The sequence below is a fragment of the Nicotiana tabacum genome, chromosome 15 (assembly GCF_000715075.1).
Source record: "Nicotiana tabacum cultivar K326 chromosome 15, ASM71507v2, whole genome shotgun sequence".
NCBI classification, from domain to species: domain Eukaryota; kingdom Viridiplantae; phylum Streptophyta; class Magnoliopsida; order Solanales; family Solanaceae; genus Nicotiana; species Nicotiana tabacum.
Genome location: NC_134094.1, coordinates 118,056,386 through 118,079,136, shown reverse-complemented (window position 1 = coordinate 118,079,136; position 22,751 = coordinate 118,056,386). Strand labels below are relative to the sequence as shown.

At 38.4% G+C, this 22,751-nt stretch overlaps 1 pseudogene; it reads right to left on the bottom strand.

Annotated features, from left to right (window-relative positions):
• Positions 1–66: 66 nt before the first annotated feature.
• LOC107766841 (peroxidase 64-like) lies at positions 67–21,740 on the bottom strand (annotated as a pseudogene).
• Between the last annotated feature and the right edge of the window lie 1,011 nt (positions 21,741–22,751).

Sequence of the window (22,751 nt, the reverse complement as noted above, 5' to 3'; positions counted from 1 at the left end):
TCACGGTTGGAAATTCGTGATTTCTTAATTATGAGAAATAATTCAAAAGAACATATACAACTGGTTAAAAAAATCGAGAAAATATTGTTAAATATTTGTTTTGTGAGGACAAAAAAACTGGAGAATGTATACCTAGTGACTAACAGAACTCAAACATACTAGCACCAATTAATATTATTCGTGAACGGCCCGAACCTGTTAAATAAATGTTTTAACAAGAAATAATAAATTGAAGTGTAGCCAGGGTCATCATCTAGTAAATCTGCAGTCTAGCATAATTTCTTGTCCATTACCACTGATGCTTCTAATCTTGATCGTAGAATTTGCAAATGCTTTAAAGAAATCCTGAGAGCTAGCATATTTTGAAACTAGTTTTTGGGTCCTTGAAATTGTAAGCAAAGTAAAGATTCATCACAAGAGAAAAGGCTCTTGCCCTTCATTAGTAGCTTATAATATGCGTTGTCGAATAATGTTGTTGTAGAATTCATAGTGCACCTATATTTTTTACCTTGTTGTGCATAGGGCAAACATTCTGTAGACTGGCTGGAAATGATGTTTGTAGAGTTGGATCAACACCGAAAAAATCCAAGAGTGTACCCTCCTATCAGCAGAATAAGAAAGAACTTTAATTTGTTACTGCCAAAGAAAAATCTGTGAGTTGTTGTAATCAATCTAGGAGATATTACATTTTTTTCTAGAGGTAATTAGGAAGGTGAGAAAAGAGGTGGATCGGGAATTTTAAACCAATAAGAGGGCATGTCTAAGCCCGCTACCATTTTATGACAGTAAATATGAGTTTTGTATATACACGTGTGGGCACGCTCGTGTATAATTAAATATTTAAGTATATATTGTTCAAAATGAGAGTGCAACCAGATTATCCAACGAAATAGAAGAATGAAGTTGCTTACCTGAAAGTGAAACCAAATCATCCAAAGAAACGCCTCTTTGGGCGAAGTTTTGATGCAGTTAAGAAATGTTGAAAGTGAGAGAAGGTAATTGTCTCGTTTCGGTAGCTTTGGAGATTTTTTCATCTTTTCTACTTTTGGCACATCCCAAGTGGGACCCCCAGACTGACAACGTATATACATGCCCAATAAATAATTGCACATTAATGGAGAAATAATATTGCATTATTTTGGTTGCTAGGAATTTTTTATGGTAAAAATAAACCCAGTGTAATCTCACATAGTGCGGTCTAGGGGAAAAGATATAGAGTGTACGCAAACATTATCCCTACCTTGTGAAGATGTTTCTGATAGAGCCTAGCTCAAAGGAAAAAGAAAAATAAGCAGAAATTTTTGTACAGTAATATCATGTTTATTAGTATTATGACTTGTATTGTTAGTTTGTACTGTTAGTTTGGTTGTTAGTCTGTTAGTTCATCGTTAGTTAGCAGTAATTATTAGTTTATTCATTTAGTCAGGATGGCGTGGCAGCGTCTTATTGGTTAAGTTAATTAGTTAGTCGGTTAGTGGGAGTCCCGTATATAACTACCTGCACAGTACCTAATAAAAAAAGAATCTTTCATTTGTCTCTGAAAATGCTCTCTTCTTCTCCTCTCTAGAAGCTTCCTCCATTGAAGGACTTGTCGAGCTTGAGGCTTCAAGTACAGATTAACACTGATTTTACCATGGTATCAGAGCGGGAGATATTGATAATTCGCACAAATTAATCGGTATGATTTACAGCAACCTCGAGTTTATCGATCATTCATTTACTGAATGATTTTTTTTTGAATTTGAGCCCTTCAATGGCAGAAACAACAATTCCCTTTACGCATCCACTATACCTTGGTCCATCGGACACTCCCGGCGTTGTTCTAATCCCTGTGAAGCTAACAGGATCTAAGAATTGTGGCCTTTGGATCAAGATGATGAAGATCGCGCTATTGGGGAAGAGAAAGCTAAGGTTTGTGACTGACACTTGCACAAAGGAGTCATGTGAGACAGAGTTGCATGAACAATGGGAAATGTGTAATGCAATTGTTCTCCCGTGGCTCATGAACACAGTATCAACAAAACTCCTTAGTGGGATTGCATATGCTTCAAATGCTCATTTGGTCTAGGAAGATCTAAGAGAATGATTTGGTAAGGTCAATCGCATGAGGATCTTTCAAATTCACAGAGTTATTGCTACTCTATCTCAAGGTACAGATTTTGTCTCTACTTACTTCACTAAATTGAAAGGTTTGTGGAATGAGTATGATGCCATGGTGCCTGCTTCTAATTTGAGAGAATATACTGAACACCTACAACAACAAAGGTTTTTACAATTTCTCAGTGGCTTGAATGACTCTTATGATCAAACTAGGAGACAAAATTTGTTGAAATACAATGAGTCTTCTCTTAATCAGGCATATGCTATGGTAATTGAAGATGAGTCTCAACATTCCTCTTCTTGCTTGAGCTCTTTGAGTCAAAAAGGTGATCCAATGGCCATGTAAGCTGGCAGGAGTCAAGGTTACAGGGGAAAGAAATCTTTTATGCAATGTGAGCATTGTGGACTTAGAGGTCACACAAAGAACAACTGCTACAAAATCATAGGATATCCTGAAGATTTTAAAGGGAAGAAGAAGTTTAACAATAGCAACACTGGTGGACAGTTTTGTCGAGGTAATGGCAATTTTGGAGGATAGTTTGGAAATCAACAATCTATCAATGTTGTGAATAATATTTGTGGAAATGCTGGAAGTGCTGATGTTCAGTGCCAAAGTTCTCCAGCTACTGATTTACAGACTACTCTGGCTGGAAAAAGACCCTATTTTACTGAGGAGAAATACAAACAGATCCTAGGATTGCTAAGCAAAGACACTACTGATGCCCCAGCTAATATGGCAGGTATTGCTACTTGCTTGATGACTAGTAGTTTTACAAATGAATGGATCCTTGATTCTAGTGCTACACTGATGGTAGGCTAGAAACTCGTATTTTAGTCATAGTTTGTACTCTAATCACTATATTTTACTTGGAGTTGAGCTTAAATAATCGTGATTTATGCTTATTATGTATTTTATGCTTTGTAGGAGATGATGCGGAGTTAAGAAGATGTTTTGGAGCTAAATCAAATAATTGGAGCTTTAAAGTCTGAGTAAAGGCCAAGGAATTAAATCGGGATCGCGTCCGGGCTTGTAGACTGGCGTTGCATACGAATGTTGGAAGAAAGAGCAAGGGATAGAGCAAAAAAGTACTAGGGTGTCGCATAAGGCGTGGCATTAAGCGTGGCATTAGTACAAAATTTCGTCAGAAGTTTGAGAAGTTCAGAGACTTGAAGTTTTTGGGTCTGACAGAAAAATACACTAATGCTAGGCATAGTGCGTGGCATGGTGCGTAGCATCAGCACAAAATTTTGTCAGACAATCTAAGTTGAGAGAGCTTACAATCGAGCAAATTGAACTAATGCTACGCACCCTGCGTAGCGAAGTGCGACGCATGAAGTGTAAAACGTTTGTAGGTTTTTCCACTTTGGCTCAAAGAGGGTAGTTTCATCCGGGTTTATTCCTACTTGGTATAAATACACTAGAAACACGATTTTGAGAGGACTTTTGACATACTTTCGACCTAAGGAAGCTAAGGATGAGTTGGAAGAACACAAGCACAAGGATTTCATCATTCCTTCCTCACTCAAGACCCGAGTTTGGATCGAATCTATGTTTTTCTATACTTTAATTATATATGTGATGAATTTCTCCATGTCTATGGAGTAGTTCTATTTAGGGTTTGATGGATTTGGTGTATTGATGATTGTTTGTAGATTATAACTCTAGTTTTATGTATTTGAATCATTTTGAAAGATTTAATTGTTGCATCTATATTCACTAGTCCATGTAATCGAGAGAGGCACAACTTGTGATATCTTTGCATCATATTGTTGGTTGAGTTCATAGATTCTTCTAAGTAATCAAAAGAGGCTAGTTGAATCATTGATTAAACCTAGTTAAGATAATAATCGAAAGAGGTTTTCCTAAAGACCAATCCACTATGCATTCTTGCATATCTTCACAGTGCTTAATTTGGTTCGTCTCGTGAGGTTAAGGCTTAATCGAGAGAGGAGTTTATGCTGAACGTTTGAACCAATAATTGAGTGAATTCGAGACTCACTTGAACATTAGAAGTGAATACTAGATTCAGATACCGAACAATTATCTTGCACATATCATATCAAAACCCTACTTTCTCCACTGATAACGTTATTTTCTTATTCCTTTTCTCGATAGTCACTAGTCAATAGCTTTAGATTCTTAGTTAATTTTAATTAGTAAATCATATAAATCTCAACTGTTGATCCACATGGATAGCAATCAAGCTAGAAACTACGAGAATGTTGTTTAAATCCAATCCCTGTGGATACGATACTATACTATACTATCTTTGATTAGCGAGCATAATTTAAGTGTGTGTTTTGCATTCATCATACACATCACATAGCAGTGTTCATCATACACATCATACTCAGAAGGTTTCTAAGGATAATATACATCTTCCCACATGAGATAAGGTTACAATTTCATGTGTTGGTGAATCCTACCTATTTGGAACTGAGTCCATAATCAATGTATTGTTTATACCTAACTTCAAATTCAATTTGTTGTCAGTGTCCAAGTTAACCAGGGAACTCTCATGTTCAGTCAATTTATTCCCTGACTTTATTTTATTTTAGGACCTTTACAGTGGCAGGGTAAAGGGGATTGTTAAGGAGAATGATGGATTGTACATAGTGAAAGAAGCAATTGACAGAAATAAGATCAAAACACAAAGGTTGGTTGCTGCAGTGAATGGAGAAGTCTGCAACTATAGCATATGAGGCTTAGACATCCTTTACCAACTGCTATGAAGAGCATGAATTTAGAGAGTGATGTAAATAGTAAATTGTTGAATAAGTGTCATGTTTGCCCACTAGCTAAGCAAACTAGACTAGTGTTTCCTACTAGCAACTCCAGAACTGATTCTCCCTTTGTTCTTGTTGATATGGACCTTTGGGGACCTTATAAGGTTGCCACTTTTGATAAGAAATGTTACTTCTTGACTATTGTGGATGGTTTCAGTTGTTACACATGGATTCATTTATTACAGCTTAAATCAGAAGTCATTGTTGCTATTAAGAACTTTCTCCTGATGATAAATAACCAGTTTGGAACTACGGTGAAGATAATAAGATTTGATAGTGGAACAAATTTTTTTAATTCTCAGTGTAAAGCACTCTTGAAAGATCTTGGTGTGATATATCAGAGTAGTTGCACACACACTGCACAACAGAATGGTATTGTGGAGAAGAAATATAGGCATATACTAGAGGTAGCAAGAGCTTTAAAATTTCAGTCCAAAATGCCTATTAAGTACTGGGGCATTTGTGTCACAACTGTTGTGTACTTGATCAATAGGTTGTCATTTGTAGCCATCAAGGAAAGAGTCCCTATGAAATGCTATACTCTAAATCTCCATCTCTGAAATACTTGAAAGTAATCAGATGTTTATGTTATGAAACTACTATACCTAGAGGTGATAAATTTGTTGTAAGAGCTAGACCTGCAGTTCTTGTGGGTTATTCCGAGAGACAAAAGGGCTATATATTGATGGAATTGGATAGCAAGCAACTCTTTGTAAGTAGGGATGTAATTTCTAAGAAATCAGAATTTCCTTTTGCTGGAAATTTGGACACTGATCATTCTTTGTTCCCTGACATGCCTGATAATGTACAAGATCAAGAACTACAGACACCTCACACAACAACTTACACAAGTGTTGATACTCATGATACAGTTGATAACCTTGAGTATGTAGAATCAGTCACTGACGGTGATGATCAGGGATATGCCACAACATTACAAGAAGAGATAACACAAGAAATGCCTACACAGGAGAATACCTCACAAGCAGTAGAAACAACAACACCACATGCACATGTCAGAAGGTCTGCTAGGGAGTCCAAAGAGCCTATTTGGTTGAAAGATTACATAAATCAAGAAAAGCTTCAAGCAAATATCCTTTGGCAAATTATCTCTCCTATAATAATGTCACTCCAACTTACTATAGCAACCTGTCCAAATTTTCCACCTTGATGGAACCACGAACTTTCAAGCAAGCAACCCAAGATACTTGATGGATTTAAGCTATGCAACAGGAAATCCAAGCTCTAGAGGATAATCACACCTGAAAAATTATTCATCTACCTGCATGAAAGAATACTGTGGGCCCAAAATGGGTATATAAGATCAAGTATCATGCCAATGGAGAAGTTGAAAGATTCAAGGCTAGATTGGTTGCCAATGGGTACAGTAAGCAAGAGGGTCTTGATTATCATGACACCTTCTCTCATGTGGCCAAGATGGTCATAGTAAGATCAGTGATGGCACTAGCAGTATCCAGAGGTTGGTCTTTATACCAAATGGATGTGTACCAAGCTTTCTTGCAATGTGGTCTTTGTGAAGAAGTATACATGGAACTTTCTGAAGGTTTAAGAAGATAGGGGAGCAGAAGGTTTGCAGGTTACTTAAGTCTCTATATGGGCTTAAGAAAGACTCTAGGCAATGGAACATTAAGTTGACAGAGGCATTGCTTGATGTAGGTTTTACTCAATATAGTCATGACTATTCTTTGTTCACCTTGAAGAAGAAGAAGGGTGGCATAATGGTTATTTTGGTCTATGTAGACGATCTACTCATTACATGTAGTAATGCAGATTTGATCACTGAAGACAAGCAAGTGCTTCATCAGAAACTCAAGCCGAAAGATTTGGGGAACTCAAATACTTCTTGGGAATTGAGGTTCTTAGGTCCAAAGCTGGTGTTACATCAAAACAAAGGAAGTATGCGCTTGAGCTAATCTCTGATATGGGCCTCAGTGGAGCTAAACCTGCAATCACCCCTATAGAAATCAATCTGAAGTTAACCACAGTGGAGTATGACAAGGCCACTGGCATTGTGGGAGATATGGCATTGAAGGTTCCTACTATGTACCAAAAGCGAATTGGCAAGCTTATGTATGTTGCAATTACAAGGACAGACATCAGTTATACAATCCAAAGGTTGAGTCAATTCATGCAACATCTTAAGAGGTCACATTGTGAAGCTGCACTTCGAGTGGTGAGATACCTAAAGAATGCTCCAGGTCAAGGTGTGTGGCTGAAAGCTGGGGTTGCGACTAAGTTGAGTTGCGGGTATGATTCAGACTGGTCTGCATTCCCCAATACATGTAGGCCAGTCACAGGTTATGCGATCAAATTTGAAGAATTCTTAATATCTTGGAAATCCAAGAAACAACAAACAGTGTCCAGAAGTTCTGCTGAGGCTGAGTATAGAAGCATGGCTTCAGATGTAGTAGAGGTGACTTGGTTGCTAGGTCTGTTTATGAAACTGGGAGTTTCCATTTAAGTCCCTGTTAGAGTCTTCAGTGACAACAAATCTGCTATGAAAATAAAAGCCAATCCCATCTTCCATGAACGCAGTAAGCATATAAATATTGTTTGCCAGTTCATTCGAGATACGATCAAAGATGTTGTTGTCAAGACAGTCTATGTGATTACTCGAGACCAATTAGCTGATCTACTCACAAAAGGGTTGTGTCAAGCTCAACACATGTTTCTTCTAGGCAAGCTTGGTGTGCTAAATATTTTGCACCCTCCAGCTTGAGGGGGCGTATTATGACTTGTATTGTTAGTTTGGTTGTTAGTCTATTAGTTCATCGTTAGTTAGCAGTAATTGTTAGTTTAGTCATTTAGTCAGAATGATGTGGCAACATCTTATTGGCTAAGTTAATTAGTTAGTCGGTTAGTGGGAGTCTAGTATATAACTACCTGCACAGTACCTAATGAAAAAAAAGATTTCATTTGTCTCTGAAAATGTTCTCTTCTTCTTCTCCTCTCTAGAAGCTTCCTCCATTGAAGGACTTGTTGAGCTTGAGGCTTCAAGTGCAGATTAGCACTGATTTTAGCAATTAACAGTGAATAGTTTAGCTATAGATATATAGAACTTACAAGTGCAACAGCATCCCGAGCAGCGAGTGCCAAAATACCAGCACAAGAGACAACTCCAGGGCACAAATCTTTGATTTGCTTCTTAACAACGTCGATATATAACATAGAATGCGTGCAATGAGATGTTAGGAAGCTCATCTTTCTCTGCTTTGATGTTTCTTATTGAGTTTAGCAGCACAGAACCATCACAACTCTTTCATATACATAATACATATATAATTAGTTACTATGTATATAACCAGTAATCTTGTCCATTGTAAGCAAAACTACAGCATAAGATGATCACAATAAAAAGAAATACATCCTTGGCAAATTAAAATAAGATGATTATTGCGTAAGGTTGGCTTAAATGATAAATGCCTTCAACTCCAACCAGGGGCATAAGGTAAAGAGTCCATTTGGCTAAGCTGCAAAAAATTGCTTATTTTTTAAAGTATTTTTGTTTAAAAGTGATTCAAAAAAGTACTTTTGCAAAGTAGCAGTTCGTGTTTCGCCAATTCATTGAGTACTACTTTTTGCAAGCAAATTGTATTTGGACAATTGATATTTAGCTTAAAGTATATATATTTATATGTATATCGCCTCATGTTTTACTCGTGTTTTGTGGATTTTGGATGTAAAATGTATTGATTTATATTAATTCATGGTGTTTTTATGTGTAGGAATTATCCGAAAGCAATTGGGGTGAAAGGTGCGAGATTAGAGCCAAAACGGAGGAAAAATGAGAAATGTAGAATTCCAGCGCCCCACGCCACATGTGGCACTGTGGACAGAATGTTTAAAATGCCAGCGCCAGCACCCCACGCTACCCTAGACGCTGGAGACGGAAATTTCTTTCACTTTGTCCGGGACAAGGTTATTTCGGCCCTAGACCTACCCAATACGAATAAAAGCAAGACTAAGCTTATTTTTGGAGAGGAGACGCCACTCTGAAGGAAAAATACACACGAGAAACATTCATGAGCGAGGATATCTCAGTTTTTCTTTATATTTTCTTAATATTTTCAATTATCCAACACTTGTGAAATTGTTTGATACTATCATGAGTGGCTAAAACCCATAGTTCTGGGGTTGTGATTTAGCCATGAATATTGTTGTTCAATATTGACTTAATCTTAATTACAATTCACCAACATATGGTTCTTTCTTCAATTATGTGATTAATTGCTTAATTGTCTGGCTAACAGTTAGGTTCTATTTAATATCTATGCTATGCTTGGGAAAGCCATGTTTAGATTAGAGAAGAATTAAAGAGAGCACGATCTTAACTCTGAGAGGGGGGAGGGATTTGTGATTAGGATAGGAATAAACTTAGTCACCGTGCTTAATTAAATATCGTAATCTTAATGCATTCTTAACATATTGATTTCATAGGAATATAGGCATTGATCTACTTTAAATAGGCGAGTAGTACTTCGGGAGAAGGCTACGAGAGCAAGTGTCCGATTAATTAGCAACAATGAATGAATTGTATAAAAGAGAGAGTTAACTATAACACAATAGGATTGGTGAATCGATCATAACCCTGACATATTTGTCTCTACTGAATACACAATAACCATTTTGCTGCTTGATAATTTAGTTACTAGTTAGAATTATTATTTAGTATAATCACACTTTTGAACTTGGATTGACTCGACCGAATAACAATCTTGGTAAATTTAGTGGGTAGTTAATACAAGTCTCTGTGGGTTTGACACTCGACTTATCATCTTATTACTTGTACGACAACGTATACTTGCGTATGCATTTTGGAGAAACAAGTTTTTGGCGCCATTGCCGAGGACTTGAATATTGACTACTTTCTAGTTTTAGCTATAATTATTTATTTTATCAAGTGTAACGTTACTTCATTATTGATCTGTTCTTAGGAACCTTGATTGAATGCGAAGGGTTAGAAGCCAGGACAGACTTCAAGGCTTTGACCCCGAACCTGAGAGAACATTTCATAGGAGGTTGAGGGAAGCAAGGGACATAAATAATCTTCAGGCACTCATTCAATTTCCTGTGAATATGGCAGAGGAGCAACATATGTATTTTCAGGAGGTGGCGATGCCCAGCATTGCTAATGTCACCTCCAGCATTGTCAATCCCAGAATTATTGGGCACTTTGAGCTGAAACAGAGCATGATCCAGCTACTCCATGCGAATGTTCAGTTTATGTGTCTTCCACATAAGGATCCACAACAACATATCCTGAACTTCTTAGAGATTAGTGATACTTACATCACTAAGGGAGCCACTTCAGACTCTGTGAGGCTCACACTTTTCCCAAGCACGATGTTGGCCGAAGCAAAGCGATGGCTGAAGGCAAAACCAACTAATTCTATTACATCATGGAATGATCTGGCAAGGAAATTTTTGGCAAGGTTCTTCCCTTCAGGAAAAACTGCAAAGATCAGAAGTGAGATAGTCGCCTTCAAACAGAAAGTGGGGGTCTTTATACTCAGCTTGGGAGAGGTTTAAGGGGCTGCTCAGAGACTATCCTCATCACAATCAGACAAATAAAGTGTTAGATCACACTTTCATAGAAAGGCTACATTCAAAGACAAAGATTGTGGTAGATGCTGCAGCTGGAGGTCAAGTGTTGGAGAAAAGCTTTGATGAGGTATACGCGTTATTGAATAAATTCTCCAAAAGCAATCCTGATTGGTAAGGAGAGATGGGCAGACACACAGTGCAAAAATCTGCAGGGGTTCTCGAGTTAGATGTCGTCTATGCATTATCAGCGCAGATTTCCACATTGACCAACCAAGTCAATCATATGACCTTGGTTATTAACAAACAACAAGCCCATCCAGTGCAACAAGTTCAATTGTTTTGTGAAGTATGTGGAGAGGGTCATACGAGTGACTTATGCCCAGTTAATCGAGAGTCTGTCTATTTTATGGGTAATGTAAATAGGGGCCAGACAAACCAGTATGGGAACACTTACAATCCTAACTGGAGGAACTACCCAAACTTCTCTTGGGGTGGAAACCAAGGTGCTCAGAATCAGTACAAGCCACAAGCACCTCAACAACAATATAGACCACCTCAGGCTGAACAATATGTAAACTCGACGAGTCACCTTGAGGAAATGATGAAGAAAATTATGGCTAACCAACAGGCCTAAATAGCAGAGATGATGAAGAAAGTAATGGCTGACCATCAGGCCCAAGCAGCAGCAATGAGAAATTTGGAGCGACAAATGGGACAGCTTGCCAGTACCCAAAATCCCCGACTAGTTGGAGCTCTTCCAAGAGACACTGAGGCTAATCCTAAGGCATCTATTAATGTTGTGTCATTGAGGAATGAGAGACAGTTAGAAGAAGTCCAGTCAAAAAAGAGAAAACAAGTGACCTTTAATGAGAAGCCGTCCACCATAAAGGCAGAATTAGAAAAATTAAAGGAGTCAGAGAAGCTAGCTGAAGAGGCGGTGGCTAAGCAAACCCCGCCATTTATTGCAAGGCCACCACCTCCGCTCCCCCAAAGATTGCAGAAAGTGAAGGATAATTCCATGTATAATAAGTTTCTTGATATTTTGAAGCAGGTGCAAATCAATTTTCACTGGTAGACATCCTGCAAGAAGTGCCCAAATATGCTAAATACATTAAGGATATAGTGGCAAATAAAATAAGGTTGACCAAGTTCGAGACCGTGGCACTCACTGAGGAATGTAGATCAAGAATTCAAAGCAAGCTACCTCAGAAATTGAAGGATCCGGGTGGTTTTACTATCCAAATCTCGATCGGTAAGCATGCAGTAGGGCGAGCTTTGTGTGATCTTGGAGCGAGCATCAATTTGATGCCGCTATTTGTGTTCAGATAATTAGGATTGGGTGAGCCGCGCCCAACAACTGTAATCTTACAGTTGGCTGATCGCTCCCTGGCTCATCCTAAAGGAGTGATTGAAGATGTGTTAGTTCAAGTGGGTTCTTTCATATTCCCTGCTAATTTTATTATCTTGAACTACGAGCCTGATCAGGAAGTCCCATTTATTTTGGGGCGTCCATTCTTAGTTACGGGTCGAGCTATTATTAATGTATGCGAAGGAAAGATGAAGATGAGAGTAGGTGATCGAGTGGAGATTTTCAATGTGTATAAAGCACTCAGACTGCCAGCCCACTATGAAGAGCTATCCATGATTTATGTGATGGAAAGCACTGCTACATCATTGGTGCCTTATATGAGCCCCATAGATCTTTTTGAACGAGCTTTGATTGAGGATGAAGAAGACAGTGAAGATGAGATGATGGGAGAAATTGAGCAAGTACTTGACATGTCTTGCAGTTATGTCCATGGGCTCGGGAGATTTGAGGAGTTGGACAGGCATGTCACCCTGACCCTTCCTAAGCCATCTATTGAAGAAGCTCTAAAGCTAGAACTTAATCCCTTTCCAGCACCTCTGCGCTATGCTTATTTGTGGAACTCTGAGACATTGCAAGTGAATATCTCATCCAGCTTGACTAATGCACAAGAAAAAAAATTGCTCAGAATACTTTGCGAGCATAAAAAGGCTATAGGGTGGACAATTGCTGACATCAAGGGAATCAATCTATCATTTTACATGCATAAAATCTTTCTGGAAGATGGACACCGCCCTAGTGTTGAGTAGCAAAGGAGATTAAATCCCATTATGAAAGAGGTCATGAAGAAGGAAGTAATTAAGTGGCTCGATGCATGTATCATCTTTCCTATCTCACACTGTGACGGGGTGGAGAGTTTGCATTGATTACAGAAGGTTCAACAAATCAACCCGCAAGGACCACTTCCCACTTCTACTCATTGACCAAATGTTGGACAGATTGGTTGGGCATGAATATTATTGCTTCCTTGATGGTTATTCGGGATACAACCAGATTTTCATATGCCTAGAGGATCAGGAGAAGACCGTTTGGTCTTTGTAATGCACCAGCCACTTTCCAGAGATGCATGATGGCTATTTTTACCGATATGGTGGAAAAATTTATGGAAGTCTTTATGGATGATTTTTCCGTATTTGGGTCTTCTTATGATGACTGTTTGAAAAATTTGAGCAAGGTGTTGGCCCGTTGTGAAGAAACAAATCTAGTATTGAATTAGGAAAAGTGCCATTTTATGGTGCAAGAAGGTATCGTGTCGGGCCACAGAGTGTCAAGGAGCGGCATTGAAGTTGATAAGGCGAATGTGGAGGAGATTAAAAAATTATCTCAACCCATTTCTGTGAAGGGTGTACGGAGTTTCTTGGGACATGCGGGATTCTTTAGACGCTTTATTAAGGATTTTTCAAAATTTGTTACTCCCTTATGCAGGTTGCTTGAAAAGGATGTAACTTTCAATTTTGATGACGCCTGCCTGAAGGAATTTGAAGAGCACAAAAAGCAGTTAGTGGCTGCCCCCATTATTGCGGTGCCGGATTGGTCCTTACCATTTGAACTCACGTGTGATGCAGGTGACCATGCTATTGGGGCAGTGCTAGGCAAGAGGAAGGACAAGATGTTTTATTCCATCTACTATGCGAGTAAGACTCTTGATGATGCACAACTGAATTACACCACTATTGAAAATGAGTGGTTGGCCGTTGTGTGGGCCTTTGGGAAATTTTGGGCATACTTGGTGGGAACAAAAGTCATAATCTATACCGATCATGCAGGTATCTATTTACAAAAAAAGAATCCAAGGCTAGATTGATGCGCTGGGTTTTATTATTGCAGAAATTTGATGTAGAAATACGAGATAGAAAGGGCACAGAGAACCAAGTTGTTGACCATCTATCAAGGCTGGAAAATCATGACCATGTGGAAGAGGGTGGACAAATTAAAGAGGCATTTCCTAATGAGCAACTTTTCGCTATCACCCAAGACCCTCCCCCATGATACGCGGACTATGTGAATTATCTTGTGAGTGGGGTACTTCCTCCTGAAATTGAATCTGAAGCTAGAAAGAGGTTTCTACATGATGTGAACTTCTACTACTGGGATGAGCCATACTTGTACAAGCAGTGTGCTGATCAGTTGATAAGGAAATGCATTCCAGAAAAGGAGGTGGAATTAGTGTTGCATGATTATCATGCATCACCTTATGGGGGACATCATGGAGGTGATAGAACAGCTGCAAAGGTATTACAATCTGGGTTCTTTTGGCCAACATTATTCAAGGATGCCTATGCATTTGTTAAGAAGTATGACCAGTGTTAAAGAACATGAACAATCACAAAGAGGCATGAGATGCCTTTGAATAACATCCTGGAGGTCGAGATTTTTTATGTGTGGGGGATAGATTTTATGGGACCATTCCCATTGTCCAGAGGAAACAAATACATCTTGCTAGCAGTTGACTACGTGTTAAAATGGGTAGAGGCGATCACATTGCCAACAAATGATGCTATGGCGGTAGCTGCGTTTGTGAAAAAGAACATATTTTCAAGGTTTGGGACTCCACGTACCTTGATTAGTGATGAAGGGCCATATTTTTGCAATCGGTTGTTGAATAACCTTCTAGATAAATATGGAGTCTGCCATAGAGTTACTACGGCATATCATCCTCAAACAAGTGGACAAGCTGAGGTGTCTAACAGAGAAATAAAGCAAATATTAGAGAAGACGGTGAGTGTGAATAGGAAGGATCGGGTTGCAAAGTTAGATGATGCCTTGTGGGCATATAGAACTGCATACAAAACACCATTTGGGGCGTCGCCGTATAAGCTTGTCTATGGGAAGGCATGTCACTTGCTTGTTGATCTTGAACACAAGGCGTACTGGGCCATTAAAAATTTGAATATGGACCTTGAAGCCGCGAGGGAGAAGAGACTCTTGCAGTTGAATGAGTTAGATGAGTTCAGGCTGCACTTTAACAAAAATGATAAGCTTTACAAAGAGAAAATAAAAGGATGGCATGACAAGCGTATCAAACCACGTCACTTCGAACCAGGTCAACATGTATTATTGTTCAATTCAAGGCTCAAGCTGTTTCCTGGAAAGTTAAAATCGAGATAGTTAGGCCCATTTGAGGTGGTGAGAGTCACTCCTTATGGTGCAATTGAGCTACGCGCCTTAAATGGTGAAAGAAATTTTTTAGTAAATGGACACATAATCAAGCACTATTGAGGAAGAATAATTGATCGTGAGAAGACCAAAGTAGTACTCGTTGATGAGTAAGCGAGATCCTACGTCGTGCCATTACGTTAAATCAGGCGCTTGTTGGGAGGCAACCTAATTTTTATTGCTTTCATAGCTTAGTTTTTTTTAAAAAAAAATTAGTTAGAGTAGACTAGAGTTTGCATTTTGTTTTTGTAAACATAAAATTTATAGGTAGAATGATATGGGGTATGTAAATTGGATATATAAAGGGCTCAGGGGATCGGGATATTACTTCAAAAAACTAAATCGTGAATCAGTGCACAGGCCAGTGCCCCACGCTGCCTGGGGCGCCCTTTACAGAATATCCAAACCCCTCAGCGCCAAGCCTAGTGTGGGGCGCTAGGCTGGGGGTGCAGGTAAGTTTTTTTTTTGTTTGTTTTATTTATGAGATTAATACCCATACCCATTAACCCAACCCATATACCCATCTATACTAACATTATAACCCATACCCATCCATAACTCAAATTAAAAAATAACACCCCCCCTCCCTCCCAAACACCCGTTTCTCACCAGCTCTCTCTCTCTCACACGCTCAACTTCTCTGCACGCGACCCTTCTCCCTCCTTTCTCTAAAATTTCTCCAGCTTCTCTCTTGCTCTCATCCTAAATTCTACAGATATGTTTTCTTCTTCTTCTTCTTGTTCTTTTAATAGGTAGATGATAATAAATATCCCACCTCCCAAATACCCTAATCCCCAAATTTTGCACCTAAGTTGCTTCTTAAGACTTGTTCTATGGTGCGTGGTCCGAATGTGGGACGAAATTAATTGTGGTTGTATTGTATACAGAGTAGTAAACTAGAATTCCCTCTACTTCATTAAAATTTGGGAGGGCCACCATGTTCCACCATTGTTAAACTAACATGCACACACTTCATGCCCACAAGGTATTTGCTAAAATGCTTGAATGAATATTTTGTGCACCGGTGAAGTTTGAGTAATTGAGTGTAGTTGTATATGATATCGGGCTAAGTGTGGGGTGTGTGGGGATGATTTTACATACTTGGGAGCTTGGTTTTAATGCACACATATCGCCCACACCATGTATCATATATTATGTATGTATATTGTAGCACTTTGTAGGATTAGCTAATTTAGTGTAGTAGTTGTAAAAATTAAGTACCATATGCCACTTGCTTGCATTGAGGTTAATTCACTTCGCCATGATCAATCACTTGTTTGTGTGGCATAGTTAGTTCCTTTTAGCTATTGTGTGGCATGTGGAAATCTTGAGTACACATTGCCTTGTGGTGCAACACTTGTGCGTTTTAGACCACGATTGTGAGTATAATACATTGAGCCTTCGGTTTTAAGTGTGGGGTCATTTTTGACTCGCGCGACAACCTTAGGCGTATTTCTTGATTTGTTCTCACATTCATACTTATTTGTGTTGTAGGTTGCTATGGCTCATGATAATGCAAACAAAGTCAAGGGAATAGGAAAGCCCTCCACCAATGCCCCTGCGCCCAAAAAGTGCAAGAAAGGAGAAGGATCCTCGAGGCAAGCTAAGGGGAAACAAGTTATTGAGGGATCACAACAGGCACCATTGCAACCGAGGCCACGTTTGAAACTAACCAGTGATGTTGTTATCACATGGCATAGGGACTTCATTCCATATGGGCGGTACGTCTCCGAGATGGGGGATTAATGTGAAAGCTTTAGAAAGGAACTTCCTGGACGTGCTTGGCTGGTTGTGAGCACTGAACATGGACAAACTCATAGAATGACCCGGCCATGCAAATTTGAGCATGGTGCGGGAACTGTACGCTAACTGGAATGCGGATTTTTTCATGTCACATGTCTGTGGAATAAACGTGCCACTGAATATGCGAGACTTGTGATAATTTTTGGGGGTTGAGAACTCCGACCCGGGGAGGCTAAAGAAATTTGTCAAAAGCCCAAGCTACACGGCGATACGTCACACTCTTTATGGCGTCGATTCAAATGCCAAGTGGACCAAAAAGCAAGGTGATATCCATCTTCAGTTGGTTCATTTTGATTTCAACAAAACCACCAAAGTGTGATAGAATTTTGTACAGGCTCGGCTCATGCCAGTTGAACACAATAGCGAATGCACTCGAGCTCGAGTATGTGTGATGTTCTTTTTTATGACAGGGAGACCCATTAATGTGGGTGAGATCATGCTAGGGTAGATGGCCCGCACATAATTTGGGTGACAGGTTAAAAGGTTTTTCTTCGATAACTTGCTCACGCAATATATGCTCTCCCGGGAGGTGTCGGAGTACCCAGGGTATGATGAGGTGGTGGAGGCTCCTAAAGGGCTGTTGGACATCACATCCTTGTTGGAGACTACGTCTAAGCTCACTCAGGTAGCACATAACGAAAAAGACAAGAACTTCAACATATATCTCTATAACTCTTTAAATGTACTCATGAGTGGGATGGGTGTATCCGACGAGTAGCGTATGCATTTACGCAATGATTTGTGGAGTTCTTTCAAAGAAATGTTGGGGATTGCACCCGGCAGCCCCGTTCACTCGTCGGAGGACGCAAACACTTACAGAGGCTCCGACACGGAGGATGAGATTGGGGATGATGTCACGGGGCCCATGGCTTTAGTGCCTCTAGGACCTAATGATGATATGCCTGAAGCTGCGGATGGCAGGCATGCTGAGGAGGAGGACTCCGACTGACATGGAATTTTCTTTTCATCCTACTTTGCTTTACATTTTAACATGCATCGAGGATTATGCATATGCTAAGTATGGGGTGAGAGAACTACTACTTGTGATGTACTTCGTATAAATTGTATCAATTTGTTTCTTTTATTTGTTTTTATTTAGTCTAGTTTGTTTTAGAAAAAAAAAATACAAAAATACAAAAAGAAAAAAAATTAGAAAAAGTTCGGACTTTTCCCGACGATGGATCTGTTGGACAATTTTCTTGAGGGATAAAGTCCGATTAAAAACACCAAAAAGATTTTTTTTTAGGATAGTTAGGTAGTATTTCTTGGTTTTTCTTTGGGCGTTGGTTCTTTTCCAAGGGTGTAGCTCGAACCGATTACTTTTTTTTTTATTAGGAGTAGGTTAGGAAGAAACTGAGTTGCTCTGAGATACCTAGTGACATGTTTGGTAATGGCATCTTAGGCTATAACATGTGATCTATCTTCCCGTGCATTTGGTTTAATTTGTGATGCCTAAGTAAAGTAAATAGCCTATTTTGTGACGCATTTTCTCAGTTGTTCGACTTATATGCCACATAGTGCATTATTGCTTAAATTTCTCGATTAAATGTGCTTGCTTGACTTGAGAGTTGAACAAAACCATCTTGATTGAATCATGTGCAATGTATGTGTGAGGAATTGTGATTCTCTGTGCTATCCTGTGTAGTCTAGAACTTGCCCCGTGTGTTAATCGAAGCGAATTTGTTAAGTTGTGCTAATCTAGGAGATGACGTAGGCGTTTCTTGCTTGAGCATAGATATGCTTGTCACTTGAAGATAAAATTTTCCGTTGCTATCCCTTTGAGTCTATAGACCTTTTCTTTTGCACCCACATTACAAGCCGTACCCCTATTTTATTCTTAATTTGAGATTGTTGAACTTGTACCTCCTAAGGCACTTAGTCGCTAAAATAAGTAAGGTGAGATATTGGGGAGTAACTTTCGAGTGGAACCATGGAAGGTCCCTTTGGTGCAGTAAAGTTGAAAAAAGGTCACTAGCCGATGAACTTTAATGTATGGAGTGTGTGTATAAAAAAAGAAAGAGAAAAAGAAAAATTGCAAGGAAAAAAAAAGAATGATAGTCAAATAATGTAGAAAAATACACACCTCTTAATCTTACTAATTTGTGCTAGTGGGAGTATAGAAGTGCTTAATGAAAATAAGGGCTTGGTTGTATATGGTTTGTGGTGAGTGAATTGGTTGAGAAGAATATGTGCTCGATTTGTGAGTGTAGTGTATTAAAGTGCTTAGGAGGGTTAGTCATTATTCCTAAATGTATCCTACCCGTCCCTTAGCCTACATTACAACCTTAAAGTCCTAATTGATCCTAGATTTGGCTAGCTTAGATTAGTAGAGATATACACTACGGGCAAGCTTATGGTACGACCACGGGATGCACATGAATTCTTTGTGAGAGTGAGCGAATTTTGTTCAATTGTGTGATGTCCTTAATTTATATTCAAAAGCATACTTGAATGTGTGGACTATTCTATGTTCACTCTTTTGTTTGTTGGTGAGAGCACATGATCTCATGAAGGATTGGTAATGTTGTGAACGTCTCTTGTTGGGTGAATGTCTGAGTTGAGGGTGCTTAGGGGTAACAAGTCGACTTTTGAGGTAGAGTGGTTACAGATATGTTGTTTGAATTGATTGAATTGAAATTGATATATTTGGGCATGTTTAAAACGGAAAGAATGTGAATTTTGTATGTTCATGCTTGATTGCCGGTATCGATCATAGTCAAGGGTAGAGTGTATGGTTAAAAAATATTGAAGTCCTCCATAGTTGAGATTTGTACGTAGTTGGGGTATAGTTGATAGTCCCATTGCTCGAGGATAAGCAAAAGTCTAAGTGTAGGGTGTTGGCATTTAGCTTAAAGTATATATATTTATATGTATATCGCCTCATATTTTACTCGTGTTTCTTGGATTTCGGATGTAAAATGTATTGATTTATATTATTTCATGGTGTTTTTATGTGTAGGAATTATCCGGAAGCAATGGAACGAAAGGTGCGAGATTAGAGCCAAAACGGAGGGAAAATGGGAAATGTGGAATTCCAGCGCCACATGCAGCGCCCCACGGCACATGTGACGCTGTGGACAGAATGTTTAAATTGCAAGTGTCAGCGCCCCATGCTCCCCAGGACGCTGGTGACGAGAATTTCTCTCACTTTGTCCGGGATAAGGTTATTTCGGCCCTAGACCTACCCAAAGCCTATAAAAGCAAGACTAAGCCTATTTTTGGACAGGAGATGCCACTTTGAAGGAAACATACACACGAGAAACATTCGGGAGCGAGGATATTTCAGTTTTTCTTTATATTTTCTTAATATTTTTAATTATCCAACACTTGTGAAATTGTTTGATACTATCATGAGTGGCTAAAACCCATAGTTCTGGGGTTGTGATTTAGCCATGAATATTATTGTTCAACATTGACTTAATCTTAATTACAATTCACCAATATATGGTTGTTTCTTCAATTCTGTGATTAATTGCTTAATTGGCTAGCCAACAGTTAGGTTATATTTACTATCTATGTTATGCTTGGGAAAATCATGTTTAGATTGGAGAAGAATTGAAAAGAGCACGATCTTAACTCTGGAAGGGGGGGGGGGAATTTGTGATTAGGATAGGAATATACCTAGTCATTGTGCTTATTGTAATATCGTATTCTTAATAGATTGATTTCATAGGAATATAGGCGTTGATTTACTTTGAATAGGCGAGTAGTACTTCGGAAGAAGGCTACGAGAGCAAGTGTTCGATTAATTAGCAACAATGAGTGAATTGTATGAAAAGGGAGAGTTAACTAGAACATAATAGGATTGGTGAATCGATCACAACCATGAAATATTTGTCTCTACTGAATACACAACAACCATTTTGCTGCTTGATAATTTAGTTACTAGTTAGAATTATTGTTTAGTATGATCACACTTTTGAACTCGGATTGGCTCGACTGAATAACAATCTTGGTGAATTTAGTGGGTAGTTAATACAAGTCTCTGTGGGTTCGACACTCGACTTATCATCTTATTACTTGTATGACCACGTATACTTGCGTGTGCGTTTTGGAGCAACAAATATATACTTTTATAAATCACTATATAAAAGAAGAGAACTATTTGTAGTAGAGAGAATATCCAGAGAGAAATATGAGAAAGAGGATAAAAATATAATACTAGAATAACAAAGAGAAGAAATGTATGGTAAAATGAGAGAAGGAAAATAGAAATGTTAAAATTAATGAGGGATACTTTGGAAAATGTAAATTCAACGTAAGGATATTTTTGTCTTGAAAATTAATTTTCGCTTCTGCTTCTGCTTCTGCTTCTTGAAAAAAAATTAGAATTTGTAGCTTCCCCTAAAAGCAGAAAAACTGCTTCTGTTGTTGCTCAAAAGCACAAACAACGTAAATTTTTGATAAAATATTTTATAACCAAAAAAATTACCTTTTTCTTTCTAGAAGCTCGGTCAATCAGGCTTTAAGACAAAAAAGTTCAATTGAATCCCCTTTCTCAAAAAATTATAAGCGTAAAAATAGGGCAAAATAGAGAAGTAGAAAATTTACTCTAACGAAACAATCATGGAAGTGCATCCTTAAAAGAGCAGCAGGAACTGTTTTGTCAATCACCATACCTTTCTTCACAACTTTGGTGATGGTTGACTCGGCCTCTGTGCATGTATTCTCATAGTAATTTGAGCTCAGTGCCTTCACTGCAGTACTGGAAAACAATGAAAAAGCAAAGACTAATGGTCGTTTGGTTGGGAAATAAGTTATCTGGTAATTAATTATCCCGGGATTAGTTATCCTATTCTCGCATGGAGATAAAATAAACTACAATCCTGAAAAAACTAATCCCTGGATTAGTTATATCACGATTTTGTCCCAACCAAACGTGTGATAAACTCACTTCAAATTTAATCCCGAGATTAATTATCCATTATCCCTTGTACCAAACGAGCCCAAAGCAATAAGACATCTTGGTACTGCCATAATAATTACTTACGTTTGCCAAATTAAGCCTATCTTTCTTTATGCTTAATTTAGAGTACTTGATATTTTTGCTGTGAGACTAAGGAACTTTACAATGTGCATCTAAAGGGAAGACATTGTAATAGAGGCAGAAGACTACAATAAGAGTTGTTACTGGAATTTGATTATGTTTGTTAGCAAGTTTGGTCAGCTAGAACCATTAGACTGATATGGAATAGGAGTAATTTAACATTCTTAATTTGATTCTTCTTTGTGAAGCACGTTCATTTTCTTAAGTCTGAAGTGATCCTATATCTAATGGTCACTGATTTTGTTTGACATATATAAACTAAGAGTTATGCCAATGGTTATTCTTACATGGGAGTAAATCTGACGAATGGAAGTAAATCAACTGCTAGTCAAATCTAAAAGTAAATTAATATTATTTGGTGAAAATATCGACTGCTAGTCAAACTTAAAAATAAATTAGTATTATTTGGTGAAAACAACGAAGTGACTTGAGTATATCCACCATCTCACTCATGAGGCGGGGATTATAAACTCAGTTACATCTTTGTAAACTCTCTAAAATTAAACAACTTCTATATGTCGATCATTTGAAAAACTTAGTGTAGAGAAATCACATCACACAATCCTCAAAATTTACTTCCTCTCGTTTTTCCCTCTTTACCACAATCAAACATTAGTATAAGAAACTCCTCTTTCTTTTTCCTTAACCATTCCGTATCCGAAACCCTCTTGCCCCTACTAATCTGAATTCACGCCGAATAGGCCCACTAATGGGCTAAACCGCTCCCTACTTAAAAATAATAATTTGTACTTTCCTATACATTATTTGAAACCTTATTACCCTCACTACTCAAGTTTCAATTTAATTACATGGTCATATACAATTTATCAATTATATACAAATAAGTTTTAAATGAGTATCCTTTTATATTAGGAATTGAATAAGGAATATCAGTTATTTCCTTATCTCTTTATACTTGTCCACTCT